Source organism: Aotus nancymaae, unplaced genomic scaffold (assembly GCF_030222135.1).
Source record: "Aotus nancymaae isolate 86718 unplaced genomic scaffold, 86718_ANA_hifiasm-v0.15.2.pri h1tg000040l, whole genome shotgun sequence".
NCBI lineage: Eukaryota > Metazoa > Chordata > Mammalia > Primates > Aotidae > Aotus > Aotus nancymaae.
Genome location: NW_026988454.1, coordinates 28,001,571 through 28,018,777, shown reverse-complemented (window position 1 = coordinate 28,018,777; position 17,207 = coordinate 28,001,571). Strand labels below are relative to the sequence as shown.

Genomic DNA, 17,207 nt, shown 5'->3' with positions numbered 1-17,207 from the left:
CGGCCACAAGAGTCGTGCTGGTGACCCGTGGGGCTCCTCCGCTGAGAATCTCCTGGTTCGTGAGCAACAAAAATTCGTCTGGAAGTGTGGCATCCTCTTGTTCTCTGCACTTTCACTGGGAGCTACAATCCTGAGCTGCTAGTCGTCGGCCATCTTGGATCTCTCTCCCTATTGTTTTCAATGTAGCTGAAGAGATATTAGTTTATAATTTTAAAACTTCCAATGATGAGTGTCTAGAGAAAACAATCTTAAGTGTTTCAAGATTATTCTTTTTTAATACTGAAACATATACTATGAGGCTTTCAGTAGAAAAGTAATAGGAGACAAATTGACAGCAAATTGAAAATAAAAGCATCTGATTTAGGGCTGTTCTCATCCTGGGTTCCCCACATTTCTTTTATTTGAAGTGTACCTTTTCCCTTTTGTGTGGAATTGCCAATTCTTCTACATGGATTAATCCCAAGGAGTAGTTTCTCTGCACATTCTCCATGAGGCAGTAGCTCTTAATTAGGATGCCTTGATACTCTGGTGTGGTCTACCACATGTAAGTTACACTGAACTCCCTGGGGCTTGCAGAAGCAGGGCCCACTCTGCATATGCTTTAGCCCCACTGTCAAAATCTTTGTAGTTGTGGCTCCCCCCACACTTGAATTCTGTTGCTGCAGCAACGAGCTCAAGAAGAACCTCTGTATGGGAATAGAGCTAAGGAGGATGTTAAGGCTCAGGCGAACTGACCCCTTGACAGCCTAACATGGAGGCTTTTATCTTTGAATTTAACACATTTGTCAACTTGACAGGAAGCTTGGGCTGCAGATTCCTGCCCTTGGGAGACTCTGAGGCCCTGCAGAAAGAGCCCGGGCATGGGAGTCAGACACATGGGTGGGTGTCGGGGTAAATCCTTGCCATGCAACTTATTGTGCTAGAATCTTATTTCCCCTGTAGAATTCCATCATCTATAAAATGGGGTAATAATAACTGTTCATGGAGTTTTTGAGAAAATTGAAAAGTTAATGATGCAGAAACAAGGATGTGAAGATAAACAGGGAAATACAAGCAAAACAATGAGTTAAAAAAAAAAAAACAAACAAATCATGGCCCTGCTTCACAAATCTTTATGTCTGATTTTTACCCTAGTCAAATATTTGTGAACTGTCATGGAGATAGAGTCTTGGCCTCAGTATTTTGCCAGCCTCAAAAGAACTATCTTTCAATCCAAACAGCTTGATAATAATGGCCAAAACCACTGTGGGATTACACATGAAAATGAATGCCAAGGAAAATAAATAAATTGGTTAACAAAGAGTAATTGCTATTTAATCACAATTTGGGAAACACATTTTTGCCCTTTATTACAGCCATTCTGTCTTTAAACTATTGTATTTTGTCAAAAGAACACACACTTGTAGTGCTTGAGAGTGAAAAATAATACATTTTTCAAGTGTTCACCATGTCAGTGTCAGGCCGTGAAAGTAGTTATTAAAAACCTTAGCTGCACTTTCAAGCAAGAAATAAAGTAAAGCATAAACTGCTTTCATGAAATAAAGCTAGTTACAACAATCAATGGTCAATAATAGTATATGTTATTTATTCTACTGTGGAGCAAGAGGCGAAGAGGTTTGAAAATGACTGGTTAAATATCAGTCTATTTTATTTAATAAGTGATAGCTATTTCCTACATGAAACAAAGCTCAATCTACTTATCCAGAGTTCACATTTCAGTCTCATATTCAGCATTGGCTGAATAATCAGAAGCCATCATTGTGGGCCAAAGCTGGGAGATTTTTGGTAAGGATTCTGTGACATGGTTATGTAGAAGACCAAATGGATTTGGTGAAGGCTGGATTACTTACACAAAGTCCAAAGATAAATTTAGTTGAAAACTGGTCACAGGTAGCCTTGCAGTCTCAAAGGGCATTTCTGACTAGACAAACAGCGTCTACCAACATCCCCTCCACTGAAATAAACAGCCGAGTGTTCCCTTGCCACAGGCTGGGTAAATACGAACTAAACTGTCTGCCTGTATGCCAGTCAGAGCAACACTCCCTATTTTTTAGCAAAATATTTTTCCACTCTGGCCATCCAAGAAACTCTCCAAATCCAATACATTTCAACGGACTTTTTAGGCTTCTCTATTTTTCTCACTATTTATAGCTTTCAGATGTTGGCAGGTAGGGGACTATATTTTCTTCAGAATAAAGTTAGAAACGGCAGCAGTGCTGTTTCATCATATGCCACACAGTATTAAGTCAGTATTAAAACAATCCTTCTTCTTTAGGAGTGTCAACACTGACAAAGGCTAGAAAACAAAATAAATGCCTCACCAATATTATGTCAATGGTCATGTTGATATTGTGCAGAGTTTTGTGGCGTGAGGAATTGGGAATGGGATCCTGAGGGAAAGCCCAGTCTGTTCAGGGGTAATGTGTGGGAATAGCATTTCGAGGCTGAAGTACAAAAGTCCAGGAGGCCAGATCTGCCCCTTTCGTGAAGCTAAGGATGAGCAGGGCATAAAGGGAATGTAAGAGTGCCTCAAGGCATGTAGTATTTAATAAATTACGAACTGCTTGCAAACACAACATCTTACTAGTCCTTAGAACAACTCTGGGCAATAGAAGAGGTAATTATTCACCCCATTTTATGGATGAGGAAACTCAGTTTTAGAGAGATGAATTAACTGGGGTTACCTGGCTAGCACGTGGCACAGCCAGAACTGGCGGCCCAATCTTCTGATGGCTAACCTTGTTTTCTTCCCCCAACTCACACTGCTCCTCCAAGAATTCAGCCCACGGAGCTTTCCCAGGCTTACTGGGAAGAAAGTCTATTCAAATGAAAAGGCCAGTGAATAAAGAGAAAGAGTCAGTAAAGGTTTGGGTTAGAGAATAAAACCCAGTATTCTAGTTGCTAGAAAAGGATTATAGTGGGCAGATTAGGAGGTGATAGTCTGACACATCTGAAATGTGGAAAAGTTGAGTTTAAATAGTTGGTTTTGTCACTAACCAGCTAGGTGACCTTCGGTGTCCTCATCTGTAGAGCTTTAAGGACTCCCTGGGGATTGTGGTAAAATCACCACAATGAAGCCCTTCTGGGGTCACTTGAGAGACAACCTTTAAGATTTTGCCCTAGGCCACCTGTGGCAGGATTCATCAAGGAGGCATGATTTGAACTAAGGAACTGTAGCAACAGAGAGGGAAAGGAGAAGAGAAATATAGACAGGGAAATAGTTGAGTCCTGTTATGGTGACAAGGGTGGGTGTGCTGCTTATGTGGGATAGTAAGGAGACATTTGATGGATAGGTGATACAAAAACAAAATATGTGCAAAGTTCAACCAATACCAAGTCAGTTTTATCCATGGAATTAATCAGTTTGGACAGTTCAGATCAAAATGTACTCCTCTGCCCTTTAACCAATTATTAAGATAGTTGTCCTAAGTCTTCCTTCCTTCTTTTCCTCTCCCCACCTCCCTCCCTCCTTCCTTCCTCCTACCTACCTTCCTTCCCTCTTTTCTACGTCTCTCCCTTCCTTCCTTTTTCTCTTCTTCCCTCCCGCCTTTTCCTTCCTCTCTCCTTTTCTTTCCTCTTTCCTCCCTCCCTCCCTTCTACTTTGCCAGCTTGTAGACACAGACTTCTTTGGAGTATATTTCCGGAGGGGTGGATTTGTTTGTCTAGGGCAGGGTTGTCAAATACCGGTCATGCATGCTGCCACGCCCCTGCCATGACAGACAATGCTAATCAATCACTGCTCTCTGGGCATGATCTCAGGATTCATTTCAAGGTGCATGGGTTGGTTAGAGTTGGCTCAAGTGACAAGAGCTGTTTGCCAACATAAATCTAGGACACAAATGGATCAAATATGGCTTTCCATTTTAAAAAAGGTTAAAGTATACTAGAAAATATACTTCCTTTAACCTTTTAAAACATTCCACCCCCCCCCACTGTTTTAATCTCAGCAAGAGCCTCAAGCAAAAATAGACAAATGTTATTTGAAGTCACAGTCTAGTGAAGTGAGAGTCTAGCAAAGATTTTTTAGAAGCCTGAATGTGTTTCATGAATGAATATCACCTTTTGAATATTTTGTCATACAAATTGGCTTCTGGACATTTTGATGTTTGCCTCATGCAAATTTGAATTTCCCTAGTGCTAAAATTTGGTTTTGCTGCTTTAATGCAAATATGTTATATATGTACATAGACATAGAAGTTATGAGCTTAGTTTCTGAAGCCTATGTTGGAACCCCAGCTCTGTCTGTTTCTAGCTGAGTGCCCTTGAACAAGTTAATGTTATCTTTTTGAGCCTGAATTTTCTCATACTAAAAAAGGTAGTAATCATCATTGTTATCTCACAAGCTTATGGTGAAGAGTAAATGAGATAATTCATGTATAACATTTAGCATAGTATCCTGCACAAAATAATACTCAACAAATGTAAGTTTGTGTGTGTGTGTTGTATGTAGCTACTACTGTCTATCCAGGGTGAATTAAGGACTTTGATGCTTGTTGAATTGTTTGGCTCAATGTTACATTTCTTTGCTTTTGTGGGTTTAAGTCAGAGTTTTAATGCTATTTGAATTGTTTTGTGGTTCCATCATGATTTTTGTGTGTGTGTTTGAACTCCAAGAAAAATGTCCTCTTTTTTGGTAGCTGATATATTCAAACCACTAGTGCTGGAAGAAAAATAATCTGTCATTGAAGTAGATGAGAGTTGACATGACAGACTGTGCACTCTATCTTAAACATTCATAACATGCATAATATGGTCCCTATGGAATGAAATAACTCCTTTAGAGTCTTCTCAGTCCCTTGTATCATGGCTTTCCTAGAGTGAAGCCATTATAATTTGAAAGCAGCTATGCCTGTTTGGGGAATAAAACATCAAGAAAAAAAAGGCATTTCACATACCAAACAATTGACATTTATATGTTGTTTAGATGTGTGTGCATATATGTGCACAAGAGTATGTGGATGGTGTGGCTGGGAGTGGTGGCTCACACATGTAATCCCAGCACTTTGGGAGGCCAAGGAGGTTGGATCACCTGAAGTTGAGAGTTTGAGACCAGCCTGACCAACATGGAAAAACCTCATCTCTAGTTAAAAATACAAAATTAGCTGGGCGTGGTGGCGGATGCCTGTAATCCCAGCTACTCAGGAGTCTGAGACAGGAGAATCACTTGAACCCAGGAGGTGGAGGTTGTGGTGAGCTGAGATTGCGCCACTGCACTCCAGCCTAGGCAACAGGTGTGAAACTCCGTCTCAAAAAAAAAAAAAAAAAAAGGAGTATGTGGATGGTGCACATAGGTGTGTGGTGTTTTAAACTCTGGTGTTTGATATATTATTGCTTACTAGCTGAAGTAATTTCTTCAGAATCCAAAACACTTGAAATCCTGATTTTATTATTTTATTGGTCATGTGATTTTGAACAAGCTCCCTGCTAAATCTTAGGTAACTCATATTTAAAATGTGGATAATGATATCTTCATACTCTTTCATAGGAAGGATAAAATCATGTGAGATAATATATGTAAAATGTATAGTAAAATATTTGGCACATTTCAGTCTCTCAAATAATAGAGCTATTAATAATAATAATAAATAAGTGAAACAAGTAATTAAAATAATGTCTAAGGCAAGGCAAACTGGTTTTCAACTTCATTATTCAATGTCCTGCTTTGATTTTTATTTTATAGAATAATCATTTGCTAGCTTAAGTAATACATCATTCCTTAATTATAACTGTCAAGTGAAGACGTCACTAATCTATGCCTCTTCTGAGAAATATAAGCACTTGAGCAAATAACTAATTTCCTGACCCTGAGTTTCCTAATCTAAGAGGAAAGCCTATCTCAGTGACTGCATTCTATCAGAGCCATTCTTTTTGAAAGGATGAAATGAAATAATGGATTTTACAGGTCTATGTAAGGCACAAACTGGCCATACAACTGGAAAAAGGATATAAAATTGTATATATTTATGAAATACTCAAATATTGATAGGCAGTGTCTAAAGAAGACCAGAGTATTAGAATAAACAAACAAATAATTAGCCCAATAGCAAGTGGAGATAATTACCTTTTCTGAGGATTCTTCTCAAGGGAAAGAGTTGACTTGTGCAGTCATTCACTGTATAATGACATTTTGGTCACAAAGACTGAATATATGACAGTGGTCTCATAAGATTATAATACTGTCTTTTTACTCTACCATTTTATGTTTATATATGTTTAGATACACAAGTATTTCCATTGCATTACAGTTGCCTACAGGATTCAGTATTCAGTACAGTGACATGCCTTATAGGATTGGAGCCTTGGAGCAATAGGCTATACCATATACTTACTTGTGTAGTAGGCTATACTATCTAGGTTTGTGTAAGTACATTCTGATGTTGGCACAATGATGAAATTGCCTAATGATGCATTTTTTTAGAATGGCTCCCTGTCATTAAGTGACACATGTCTGTGTTTGTTTTTTAATAAGAAATTATAGTACGTGCTAACTTTTGCCTTTAAAATTTTTTTTTGGAAATAAATAGCATTCCCAAAAAGCCTCGGGTTTATAACTGTGCTATATTTCCATGTTAGATACATCAAGATAATAACATTTGATCAAACACAATCTACATGGAGTGACCAGATACAACTGAGTCTCTGTTGATCACCACTGTGGATATGAGACAACAAACAGGTTTTGCCAGATGTTCCAGTATAAACAGCTTCTCTGCTGTCAAAACCTAGAGTTGAAGTGCAGAAGAGGGATATTTCAACCTCCTTCATACTCCAGTAGAGAAGGAGCCATTATTATTTACTCAACTTGTCAAAGATAAACATTAAATCAATTTGATGATTTAAGAAGAGTGAATTTGAAATTGGGAGGCAAATCTACCATTTACTTCCATGTATTTTTTTCTTACATCTGTAAAACAAGGCTAATGATATCCACGTCACAAGACTCTTATAAAACATTAAAAATTTTTCCTGAGAAATTCCTTTGTACATGAAAAAATACTATAACTATGTAAATTAGTAAGGTATTATCCTAGTCTTTTTAAATTCTCACTGAGGTTGTGCTTAGTTTGTGAGGTTTGGAAATTAACTTGAATTGTTAACTCACTCAGGTTAAAATTTGGCCTCTGGAGCAAAACAACTCTTTATTAGCACTCAATTATGTCAAAAAACAAGAGTTGAGCCCAGCTGGTTCTGTCCGGGGAAGATGGCAGTGGCTGGGGCAGCATCCACGGAGCCACTGGTGTAAATGGTCCACTTAGCAGTTGGGGAAAACTTTTGGTCTGGATGTCAGCAAGGAGATCATACATAGTGCTTCCAAAAAAAATCAGACTTTAGATGGGCAGAAATCAAGGGACCAGCTAAAGCTGGGTAGGAGGAAAGGGAGAAGTAGGCAGGAAATTCCTGTATTTGCTGAACCTGACATAACTGCAGAGGTAAAACACCTTTTGATTTGCCCAAGGGACAAGAGAACAACAACTCTTTGAGGAAGAAGACAAAGTTTGTCAATTTACACACAAGAGAGGGACGAACAGGCTTGCAGTCTGCTCCCCAGTTGCCACCCTTGTGATTGCCTGGGCCAGAAGCACAAGGTCATCAATAGCTGTCTGATTGGTGGGCTTGTTGTTTGCGAATAAGAGGGTTCCAGCCCTTGATTATTCTGTGTCACTCTGGTATGTACTCATGAAGAACAGGATATTTTACAGCATGACTCAAATGAGAGCCAGAAACTGCTAAAGAAGCTCATGCCATTGATGGAGAATTCTGGAAAGGTGGACATCTCTGCCAAGGACTTTCCATGTCATCGAGAATTTCAAATTAAGTCTGGTCTAGTGAAGGCTATCAAGCACAAAGACAAACTGTTGGAGTTGGACCAGGCTAGTTTTCAAAGGAACCACCCAAGTCATTGGTGATGATCAGATTACTTTACCAGTGATTCTAACCTGTTGTTGTCCAAACTTAAGCGGAAAACCAAATGAGAAGCCAGAAGAGGAGCTGAGAGAACTTTGACATGCTTCTCGACTCTCTAAAAAGGTCACCATGAACTTTACAGGCAGGGAGGATCTCAGAAAAAGAAAATCCATTAGCAGAATATCACAGCAGAATACATGAGACAATATAGGCCTTTGCCAAGGAAACCTTGAACCAGACACTGACCACATTTGATATATCTCCTGAAGAGCCTTTGGGAATTCTGATAAATCTCAATACGTACCAGACCCCTCCCCAGTGGGTTGACCACACAGGTGCAACCTCACAGAAGAAGGCTTCCCATTCAGCAGGATTGGGACTAGAGTTCAACTCATTTCAGTACCACTTGTGAATGCAGGATTAAGACTTTCAGGGAGGTTTGACAGTGTGTCATGCCTCTCTATACATCATCCCTGGGTTTCTCAGCTTTTTAGAGGGATTAGAAAAGAATGGAGTGCAGATCCTGGTACATCTCCCGCAGAAGACAACTTTGGAGAGCAGTCGTAGCCAAAACCTCCCTCTGCCTTCAAGAAGTCTCAGAACTCCAGGCTACATATCATCTTCTTCATGGGAAAGATGTGGAATTTCCCAACGACTATCCATCAGGTTGTCTTCTGGGCTGTCTGGACCTAATTGGTTGTTTCAGAAGCAATTTAAGGAGCAGTTTCCAGACATCAGTCAAGAATCACGTTCTCCACTTGTTTTCATCTGCAAAAATCCTCAGGAAATGGTTGTGGAGTTTCCTATTAAAGAAAATAAAAAAATCTGGAAACTGGATTCTAAGATCCATCAAGGAGCAAAGAAGGGGTAAATGAAGCAGAATACAGCTTTCTGACTCAGGAGAAAAGAAACTATACAGCACAGTGGAGTTTGGTACACTAAAATTGCCATCCACTAGTTTTTTGGAATTGAAGCAGTAGAAATCTAAAGGCTTGGCATCAGGCTTGAATCTCTCAGAATTTTAACTCTTACCAAAATCTGTATTTTTCTTAAGGAGTAGGATTCTTACTTATGTAGTGGCTCAAAATCTTTGAATACATTATTTATTAAAAACTCTTTGAAAAAAGTTCAGAAGTATTTCCTATTATTTGCAGGTTACTGAGGCTACAAACTTGCAGGTTTCTATATAAAACATTTTCTCTCTCATATTTCTTTTGACATGGGAAAATACAATGAGATCATGGCAAAATGTGAAAAGTGGAAGAGGAGTGTGGTGTATGAGACACTGGTTGAGTGCAAAAGGTATATAGTCAGATAGACCCAAGTTTTAATATAACCTCTGGTACTCACTAAACCTGTTATTGTTTATAGATTAAATTAGGTAAAACTTCTTAAATACCTTATTAAATCTGTGCTAAGATGATACCATACTACAAATATCAGAAATACAGGAAAAAATATTAATACTCAAATTGGCATTCAGGTAGTAGGGGAATCCCCTTTTTCTTATGCAAGGGAGGTGCCTCAACTTTAAAGTGGATGAAGTGGATCAGGCTGTAGAGAAATGAAAGAATACAGTGATAGCTGTTTTCATGAGCCTTTGAAGGGGCTTGAGACACAGAATTAGAAGTGCAGGGTATAGAATGTCTAAAATTTACCTTGGGATAATGTGAAAACCTAAAAGTCATTAACAAACTATGAATACACACACACACACACACACACACACACACACGACCCTTGAACAATGTGGGGGTTAGGGACACCAAGGTCCTGTGCAGTCAAAAATCTGTTTAACTTTTGATTTCACCAGAACTTAGCTACCAATAACTTACTGTTGATTGGAAGCCTTACTGATTAACATGAATAGTCCATTAACAAATATTTGTATGTTATGTGTATTATATATTGTTTTCTTACAATCAAGTAAGTTAGAGAAAAGAAAATGTTAGTAAGAAAATCATGAGGAAGAGAAAATGTATTTGCTAATAAAGGTCTTTGTTCTCATTGTCTTTATGTTGAATGGGCTGAGGAAGAGAAGGTAGAGGAGGCGTTGGTCTTGCTGTCTCAGGGATGGCAGAGGCAGAAGAGGTGTAGGAGGTGGGAAAGGAGGAAGAAGGAGCAGTCACACTCAGTGTAACTTTTATCGGAAACTTTTGTATTAGTGAACCTATGTAATCCAAATCCATGTTATTCGAGGGCCAACTGTGTATATATAGCTTTATGGAAGTACACAATTTAATACATCATTTACTCACTGTATGTACAGTTTTACTCACTCTAAGTATGGCTTAGTGCTTTCTAGGAATTTTATAAACTGTATGACAATCACTACAATTCAGTTTTGTTTTCTCTTCCTTCCTTCCTTCTTTCTTTCTTTTCTTTCTTTCTTTCTTTTTTTTTTTTGAGACAGAGTCTTACTCTGTTGCCCAGGCTGGAGTGCAGTGGCATGATCTCAGCTCACTGCAATCTCTGCCTCCCAGGTTCAAGTGATTCTCCCGTCTCAGCCTCCTAAGCAGCTGGGATTACAGGCGTCTATCACCATGACTGGCTAATTTTTGTATTTTTAGTTGAGGTGGGGTTTCACTATATTGGCCAAGCTGGTCTCAAACTCCTGACCTCAGGTGATGCACCCGCCTCAGCCTCCTAAAGTACTGGGATTATAGGCATGAGCCACCTTGCCCAACCAATTCAGTTTTAAAGTACTTCTATCACCAAAAAATTATTAATATCTTGCTTCCTTTTGTAATCAATCGCCACTCCAAAATTAAGCCCCAAGCAATCAATATTTGCTTTCTAGTTTTGTCTTTTTCAAAAATTTTATATAAGAGAAATCTTATTCTATATATTTTTCATGCATGGCTTCTTTAACTTGGTGTAATTTTTTAAAGTTTATTCATATTGTAGATATATCAAAAGTTTATTCATTTTTATTGCTGTATAATATTTCATTATATAGATATACCAGATTTTGTTTATCTGTTCACCAAATGATGAACATTTATATTATTTCCAGTTCTTGGCTATTATTAATAGTGCCACTATGAATTTTCACAGATAAGTATTTGTATGGACATATGTCTTCTATTCTCTTAGATATGTATCTAGAAGTAAAATTGCTAGATTATATGGTGTCGGTTTATTTTCTGTTGCTATAACAAAATATGTGAGACTGGGTGATTTCTTAAAAAAGAAGAGAGATTTGTTTTGGTTAATGTTTATGAAGCTTGGAAATCCAAAATTGGGTGGCCACATCTGGTCAAGTTTAGGTGAAGGCTTTGTGCTGCATCAGAACATGATGGAGAAGACGAAAGATAAGTGGGTACATGTAAATGAGAAAAAACACTAGAGGCAGCCTCACTTTATAATAACTTGCTCTTGTGGTTACTAATCCTGTGCCTCAAATTCACTCAGTCCCTGGAGAATTAACCTAGTCCTCTGAGAGTGGTATTAATCCTTCTTAATGACCTGATCACTTCTTAAAGACCCCACCTCCCAACACTACCACACTGGGGACCAAATTTCCAACACTTGAATTCTGGGCAACCCACTTAAATCAGCATATGGTAAATGTGATTAACTAAGAAACTATCAAACTGTTTTCTGAAGCATCTATGCCATTTACATTACCATCAGCAATCAATGAGGGTTTCTGTTTTTCCACATCCTCATCAATGCTTGATATTATTAGTCTGTTGGATTATAGCCATTCCGGTAGATGTGCAGTGTATTTCATTGTGGTTTTGATTTGCATTTCTCTAATGACTAATGATGTTGAACATTTTTTCATGAGCCGATTTGTCACTTGAATATCTTCTTTGTTAAAATATCTACTTATCTTAAGTTGGAAGAGTTATTTATGTTTCCTGTATATATACAACTCTTTTATAGGATATATGATTTGCAAATAATCAAATCATATATCTGTGGCTTGTCTTTTTATTTTCTTAATGATGTCATTTGAAAAATAGTTTTTAGTTGTTGATGTCACAGTTTATATTTTTCTTTTATGGATCATGCTTTTGGTATCATATCTAAGAAGTCTTTGCCTAATGAAAGATCACAGAGATTATAGTGTTAGCTCTTACATTTTTCATCAACTTTTTTTTTTTTTTTTGAGACAGGGTGTCGCTATATTCCTATGCCGGAGTGCATTGGCACCATCTCGGCTCACTGCAACCTCCACCTCCTGGGTTCAAGTGATTCTCCTGCCTCAGCCTCCCGAGCAGCTGAGCTTACAGGTATGCACCACCACGCCCAACTAATTTTTGTATTTTTGGTAGAGATGGAGTTTCAACATGTTGGTCAGGCTGGTCTTGGACTCCTGACTTTGTGATTAGCCCGCCTTGGCCTCCCAAAGTGTTGGGATTACAGGCGTGATCCACTGCATCCAGCCTTTAGTTAATTTTTGTCTACGGTTTACATTTACCTTTTTCTTAAACATATGAACATCCAACTGTTTCAATACCATTTGTTGCAAAGACTACACTTTATACATTAAATTATGTTGGTATCTTTATTAAAAATCAATTAGCCATATGGAAGTAAGAGTTTATTTTTGATTGTCTATTTAGTTTCATTGATTGATGTATCTATTTGTAGGCCAATACCACACTATCTTGATTATTGTAGCTTTATGGAAACTATTAAAATTAGTTAGTATAAGTCTTTCAACTCTGTTATTTTAAAAAAATTGATTTGGTTAGTCTAGGTTCTTTGGATTTTCATTTAATTCTTAGGATCAACTAAATTTCTTCAATGAACTGGCAGGGTTCTCAGTCTTTTTCTTTTTCTTCTATGCTTTTAATTCCATTAAATGTTGTTATACTCAACATTACCAACCAGTCTCTGAGGCTTTATTCATTTTTCTCTCTGTTCTTCAGAACGAATATCTATTAATTGATCTTCAAGCTTATTGATTCTTTTTCTGTCATCTTCAATTTGCTGATGACCCTATCTTAGGCATTTTCCATTTTGGTTATTTTATTATCAATTTTAGAATTTCTAAAATTCCTTTTTTAATAATAGTACACATTTTTCTAAGATTCCCTATTTGTTGGATCATTGTTGTGATATTTTATCTTAATTCATTGAACATGAATTAAACTCAACTTTTGTGGCCCTCAGAGTTAGTCTCTATTGACCACTTTTTTCCCTTGTATATGGGTCACATATTTTTTGGATTGTCTAGTAATTTTTGGTTGAAAACTGGACATTTTATAGACTGTAATAGATAATATACCAACTCTGAGTTCTGATTTTTATGCCATTTTCCAGTTTTCTTTTACCTTGTCTGGACTTAAAACACAAAATGTCTCCCAACATGGGGAGCTGCTGATATCTCTAGTTTTTTATTCTTCTTTTTGCTTTTATAAAATATACCTTTTTCCCCCTTTTTTTGAGATGAATTTTTGCTCTCTTGTTGCCCAGGCTGGAGTGCAATGGTACGTTCTCGGCTCACCGCAACCTCTGCCTCCTGGGTTCAAGCTATTTTCCTGCCTCAGCCTCCTGAGTAGCTGGGATTACAGGCATGTGCCACCATGCCCAGCTAATTTTGTATTCTTAGTGCAGACTGGGTTTTTCTGTGTTGGTGGGACTGGTCTCAAACTCCTGACCTCAGGTTATCTTCCCGCCTCTGCCTCCCAAAGTGCTGGGATTGCAGGCGTGAGCCACCACTCCTGGCCTAAAATATACTTTTTAAAATCCTAAATTACTATACCAGGGGTCATCTCTGTATCTGCATACTTAGGGATCAGCCAGAGCTTTGGGTAAATGTTGTACTCAAACACCCACAGTCTGTGAGGCTTTTACCTTTTAGCAATCTATATGCATGTGGTTTGGGGATCATATTCAAAATCAGCTTGTTCTCAAGCTACTTTTGGATTTAACTTATAGCTAGGCTCTCTCGGGTTTCCCTTGTGTGTACCTGCAGTTTCCCAGCCAAACATGAGGAGTTAGAACATTTCCACAGCCTGTAAACGGTCCTCTCTTTTCCAGAATCTCCCCTTATAAATAACTATCTGTGCACTGCTTGCCCCAAATAGGACCATTATCTTGAACTAGTAAAGCTGTGGGCTTTTCTTGTTTTTCTTTATAATATTTGCCAAAGCCATGACTGTTTTTTCCAGCATCCCAAAGCAAGTCTCCTCCCTCTGGCAGCAGAGATTCTGATATTTCTGCCCAACTTGCTTTGATCACCAAATGAGTCAGGGAGAGGAACATGGATGGAAATATCCTCAGGGAAGAACCTCACAAGCACTAGTTGTTTTAACCAGGAGGTCTAGAAATTTTCTAGAATAAATGCTTGTCAATTTGTAGTCTGCATTTTGGTCATTTCACAGATCCTCGGTATGGCTATTTATGACAACTTTGTCCTGTTTTACACTTTCTTAATGAAGAGAAGATTTCTCTGACTTCATGCTACCATAGTTGGAAGTTTCCCCTAGACCTGAAGATATAGTTTTAATTTATAAATATGTGCTTTTAAAGATGTGCCTTCTACTTTCCTTCTTCTCTTTCTGTGTATGAATATTTATTTAAATGTCTAAACATAGTTATTTTAAAGATCATCTATGGATTATCTACTTTGTGCATGATCCACAGTGACTCCATTCCTGATATTATTGCCTAGTTAGGTCTCTTGACTCAGACAAAAGGATTCTAACAAAAGTGCATTGAAGTTAAAGACAAAGAGTTTAATTTGTATAAATTTATGTGAGTCTATAATTTAAGAACAAGTAAAATGTATTTGGTTGATTTGTGTTATCTGTTATATGATAATTCACCTTTTAAATGTCAGAAATCAACTTTTTCTGCTTCAGTTCTGACTTGGAAAAGCATTTTTGGGAAAGTGTACTTGGTGAGAGTACCTTAGGAAAATTTGACACCCATATAAAATTTTGTTCAAGCACTGTTTGAAAGCCATTACCTGGTATATTTGCAGCACCATTATCACATTCTATCACTTCTATACAAAGTGACAATCTACATTTAGGACATTTGAAGCAAATATTAAAAAAAAGGGTTCACATTTGCTCAAAGTAGTGTCACAAAAGTACTACTTTTTTCATCAATTAAAACCGTAAAAAATATGTAAATAAAATAAATACATAATATAAAATGTAAAAGATGTAAAATGCTGATGAGGTCATGATACAGATAGTCTCATATATTGCCCATAGCAGGAGAATTTGGTTTTAAAAGCCTATTTAGGTATGCCAACACATTGGATAAACTAAAATAAATAAATACCTTTCTAGAAACATGCAAGTATCAAGACTGAATCATGAAGAGATAAAAAATCTGAATAGAACTATAACTAACAAGGTGATTAAATTAGTAATAAAAATTTTCCAGTAAACAAAAGCCCAGAACCAGATAGCTTAATTGGAAAAGTCTACCAAACAATTAAAGGTTAATTAACACCACTCCTCAAACTTCAAAAAAATGAAAGGATGAGAATAAACACTTCCAAACTTATTCTATGAGGCCAGCATTATCCTGATACCAAAATCAAACAGAACTACTTTGAGGAAAGAAAACTGTAGACCAATATTCTTGATGGATATAGATGCAAAAACCTCAACAAAATCTTAGCAAATTAAATGTGACAACACATTAAAAGAATTATACATCATGATTAAATAGGATTATCTTGAAATAATGGAAGGATAATTCAACATATGAAAATTAATCAATATATCACATTAATAGAATAAAAGACATAAACCACATGATTATCTCAGTTGATGCAGAAAAAATATTTGACAAAATCCAATACACTTTCATGATAAAAACACTTAACAAACTAAGAAGAGAAGGAAATTACCTCAATGTAATAAAGGCTGTATATGAAAAGCCTACAGCTAACTTCATACTTAATGTTGAATAATTGAAACCTTTCCTTCTAAGCTTAAGCCAAGGTTGCCCACTCTCACCACTTTTTTTCAACATATTACTGGAAGTCAGTCAGAGGGATTGATTAAGAAAAAATAATAGAAGCATACAAATTGTAAAGGAAAAAGTAAAACTATTGCTGTTAACAGATAACATGATCTCATGAGTAAAAACCCTAAAGATTCTATAAAATAACTGTTAGAATTAATAAACAAATTCAGCAAAATAGCAGGATATGAAATCAGCTTCAGCATGCAGAAATCACGTGTGCTTTTATACACTAACAATGAATAATCAGTAAAGGAAATTAAGAAAATGATCTCATTTATGATAGCATCAAAAAGAATAAAATATTTATAATTGAATTTAACCAAAGAAGTGAAAGATGTATACATGAAAAACTAAAAGACATTGCTGAAAGAAATTAAAAAGGACATAAATAAATGAAAATTATATATTGTTTGTTAATTAATTAAAATAATTAATATTGTTAAAATGTTTATACTACCAAAAGTAATGTACAGGCTCTGTGCAATTCCTATCAAAATGCCAGTGGCATTTTTTTTTTTCAGAAGTAGAGAAAAATCCTAAAATTCATATGGAATTTTAAAGAACTTTAAGAAACCAAAACAAGTTTATAAAGAAAAATAAAGCTATAGGTCTGACACTTCCTGATTTCAAAATATATTACAAAGCTGTAGTAATAAAAAGTATGGTAATAAAGACAGATATATAGACCAATGGAACAGAATAGAGAGTTCATAAATAAACTCTCAGATATATGATCAAATAATCTTCAACGGGGGGACCAAGCTTACATTATGGGAAAAGGTTAGTTTCTTCAACAAATGATGTTAGGAAAACTGAAATATCCACATGCAAAGCATAAAGTTGGACGTTTTCCTTACAACATACAAAAATTAACTCAAAATAGATAAATGACCTAAACGTAAGACATGAAACTATAAAACACCTAGAAGAAAACACAGGAGAGAACTTATGACTTTGGATTTGGCATTGATTTCTTGGATATAACACCCACGGACAATGTAAGTAAGAATAGATAAACAGGACTATATTAAACTGAAAAAGTTTGCACAAAAAAGAAGAAATCAACGGAGTGAAAAGGCAACATATGGAATGGAAAAAAATATTTGCAAATCATATATCTAGTGAGGGGTTAATGTTCAGAAAATATAAAGAACTCCTACAACTCAACAACAAAAAACAAGCAATCCAATTTTAAAATAGGAAAAGGACTTGAATAGAGATTTCTCCAAAACAGGTAAAAAGAGGTCCAACAACAGATCTTCCAGACAAAATCAACAAAGAAACATTAGACTTAATCTGGACCTCATAAATATTTACAGAACATTTCATCCAAGAGATGAGGAATACACATTCTT

At 36.6% G+C, this 17,207-nt stretch overlaps 1 pseudogene; it reads left to right on the top strand.

Moving 5' to 3' along the window:
* Window positions 1–751: 751 nt before the first annotated feature.
* On the top strand, window positions 752–8,288 carry LOC105732313 (activating signal cointegrator 1-like; annotated as a pseudogene).
* The last annotated feature ends 8,919 nt before the right edge of the window (window positions 8,289–17,207 follow it).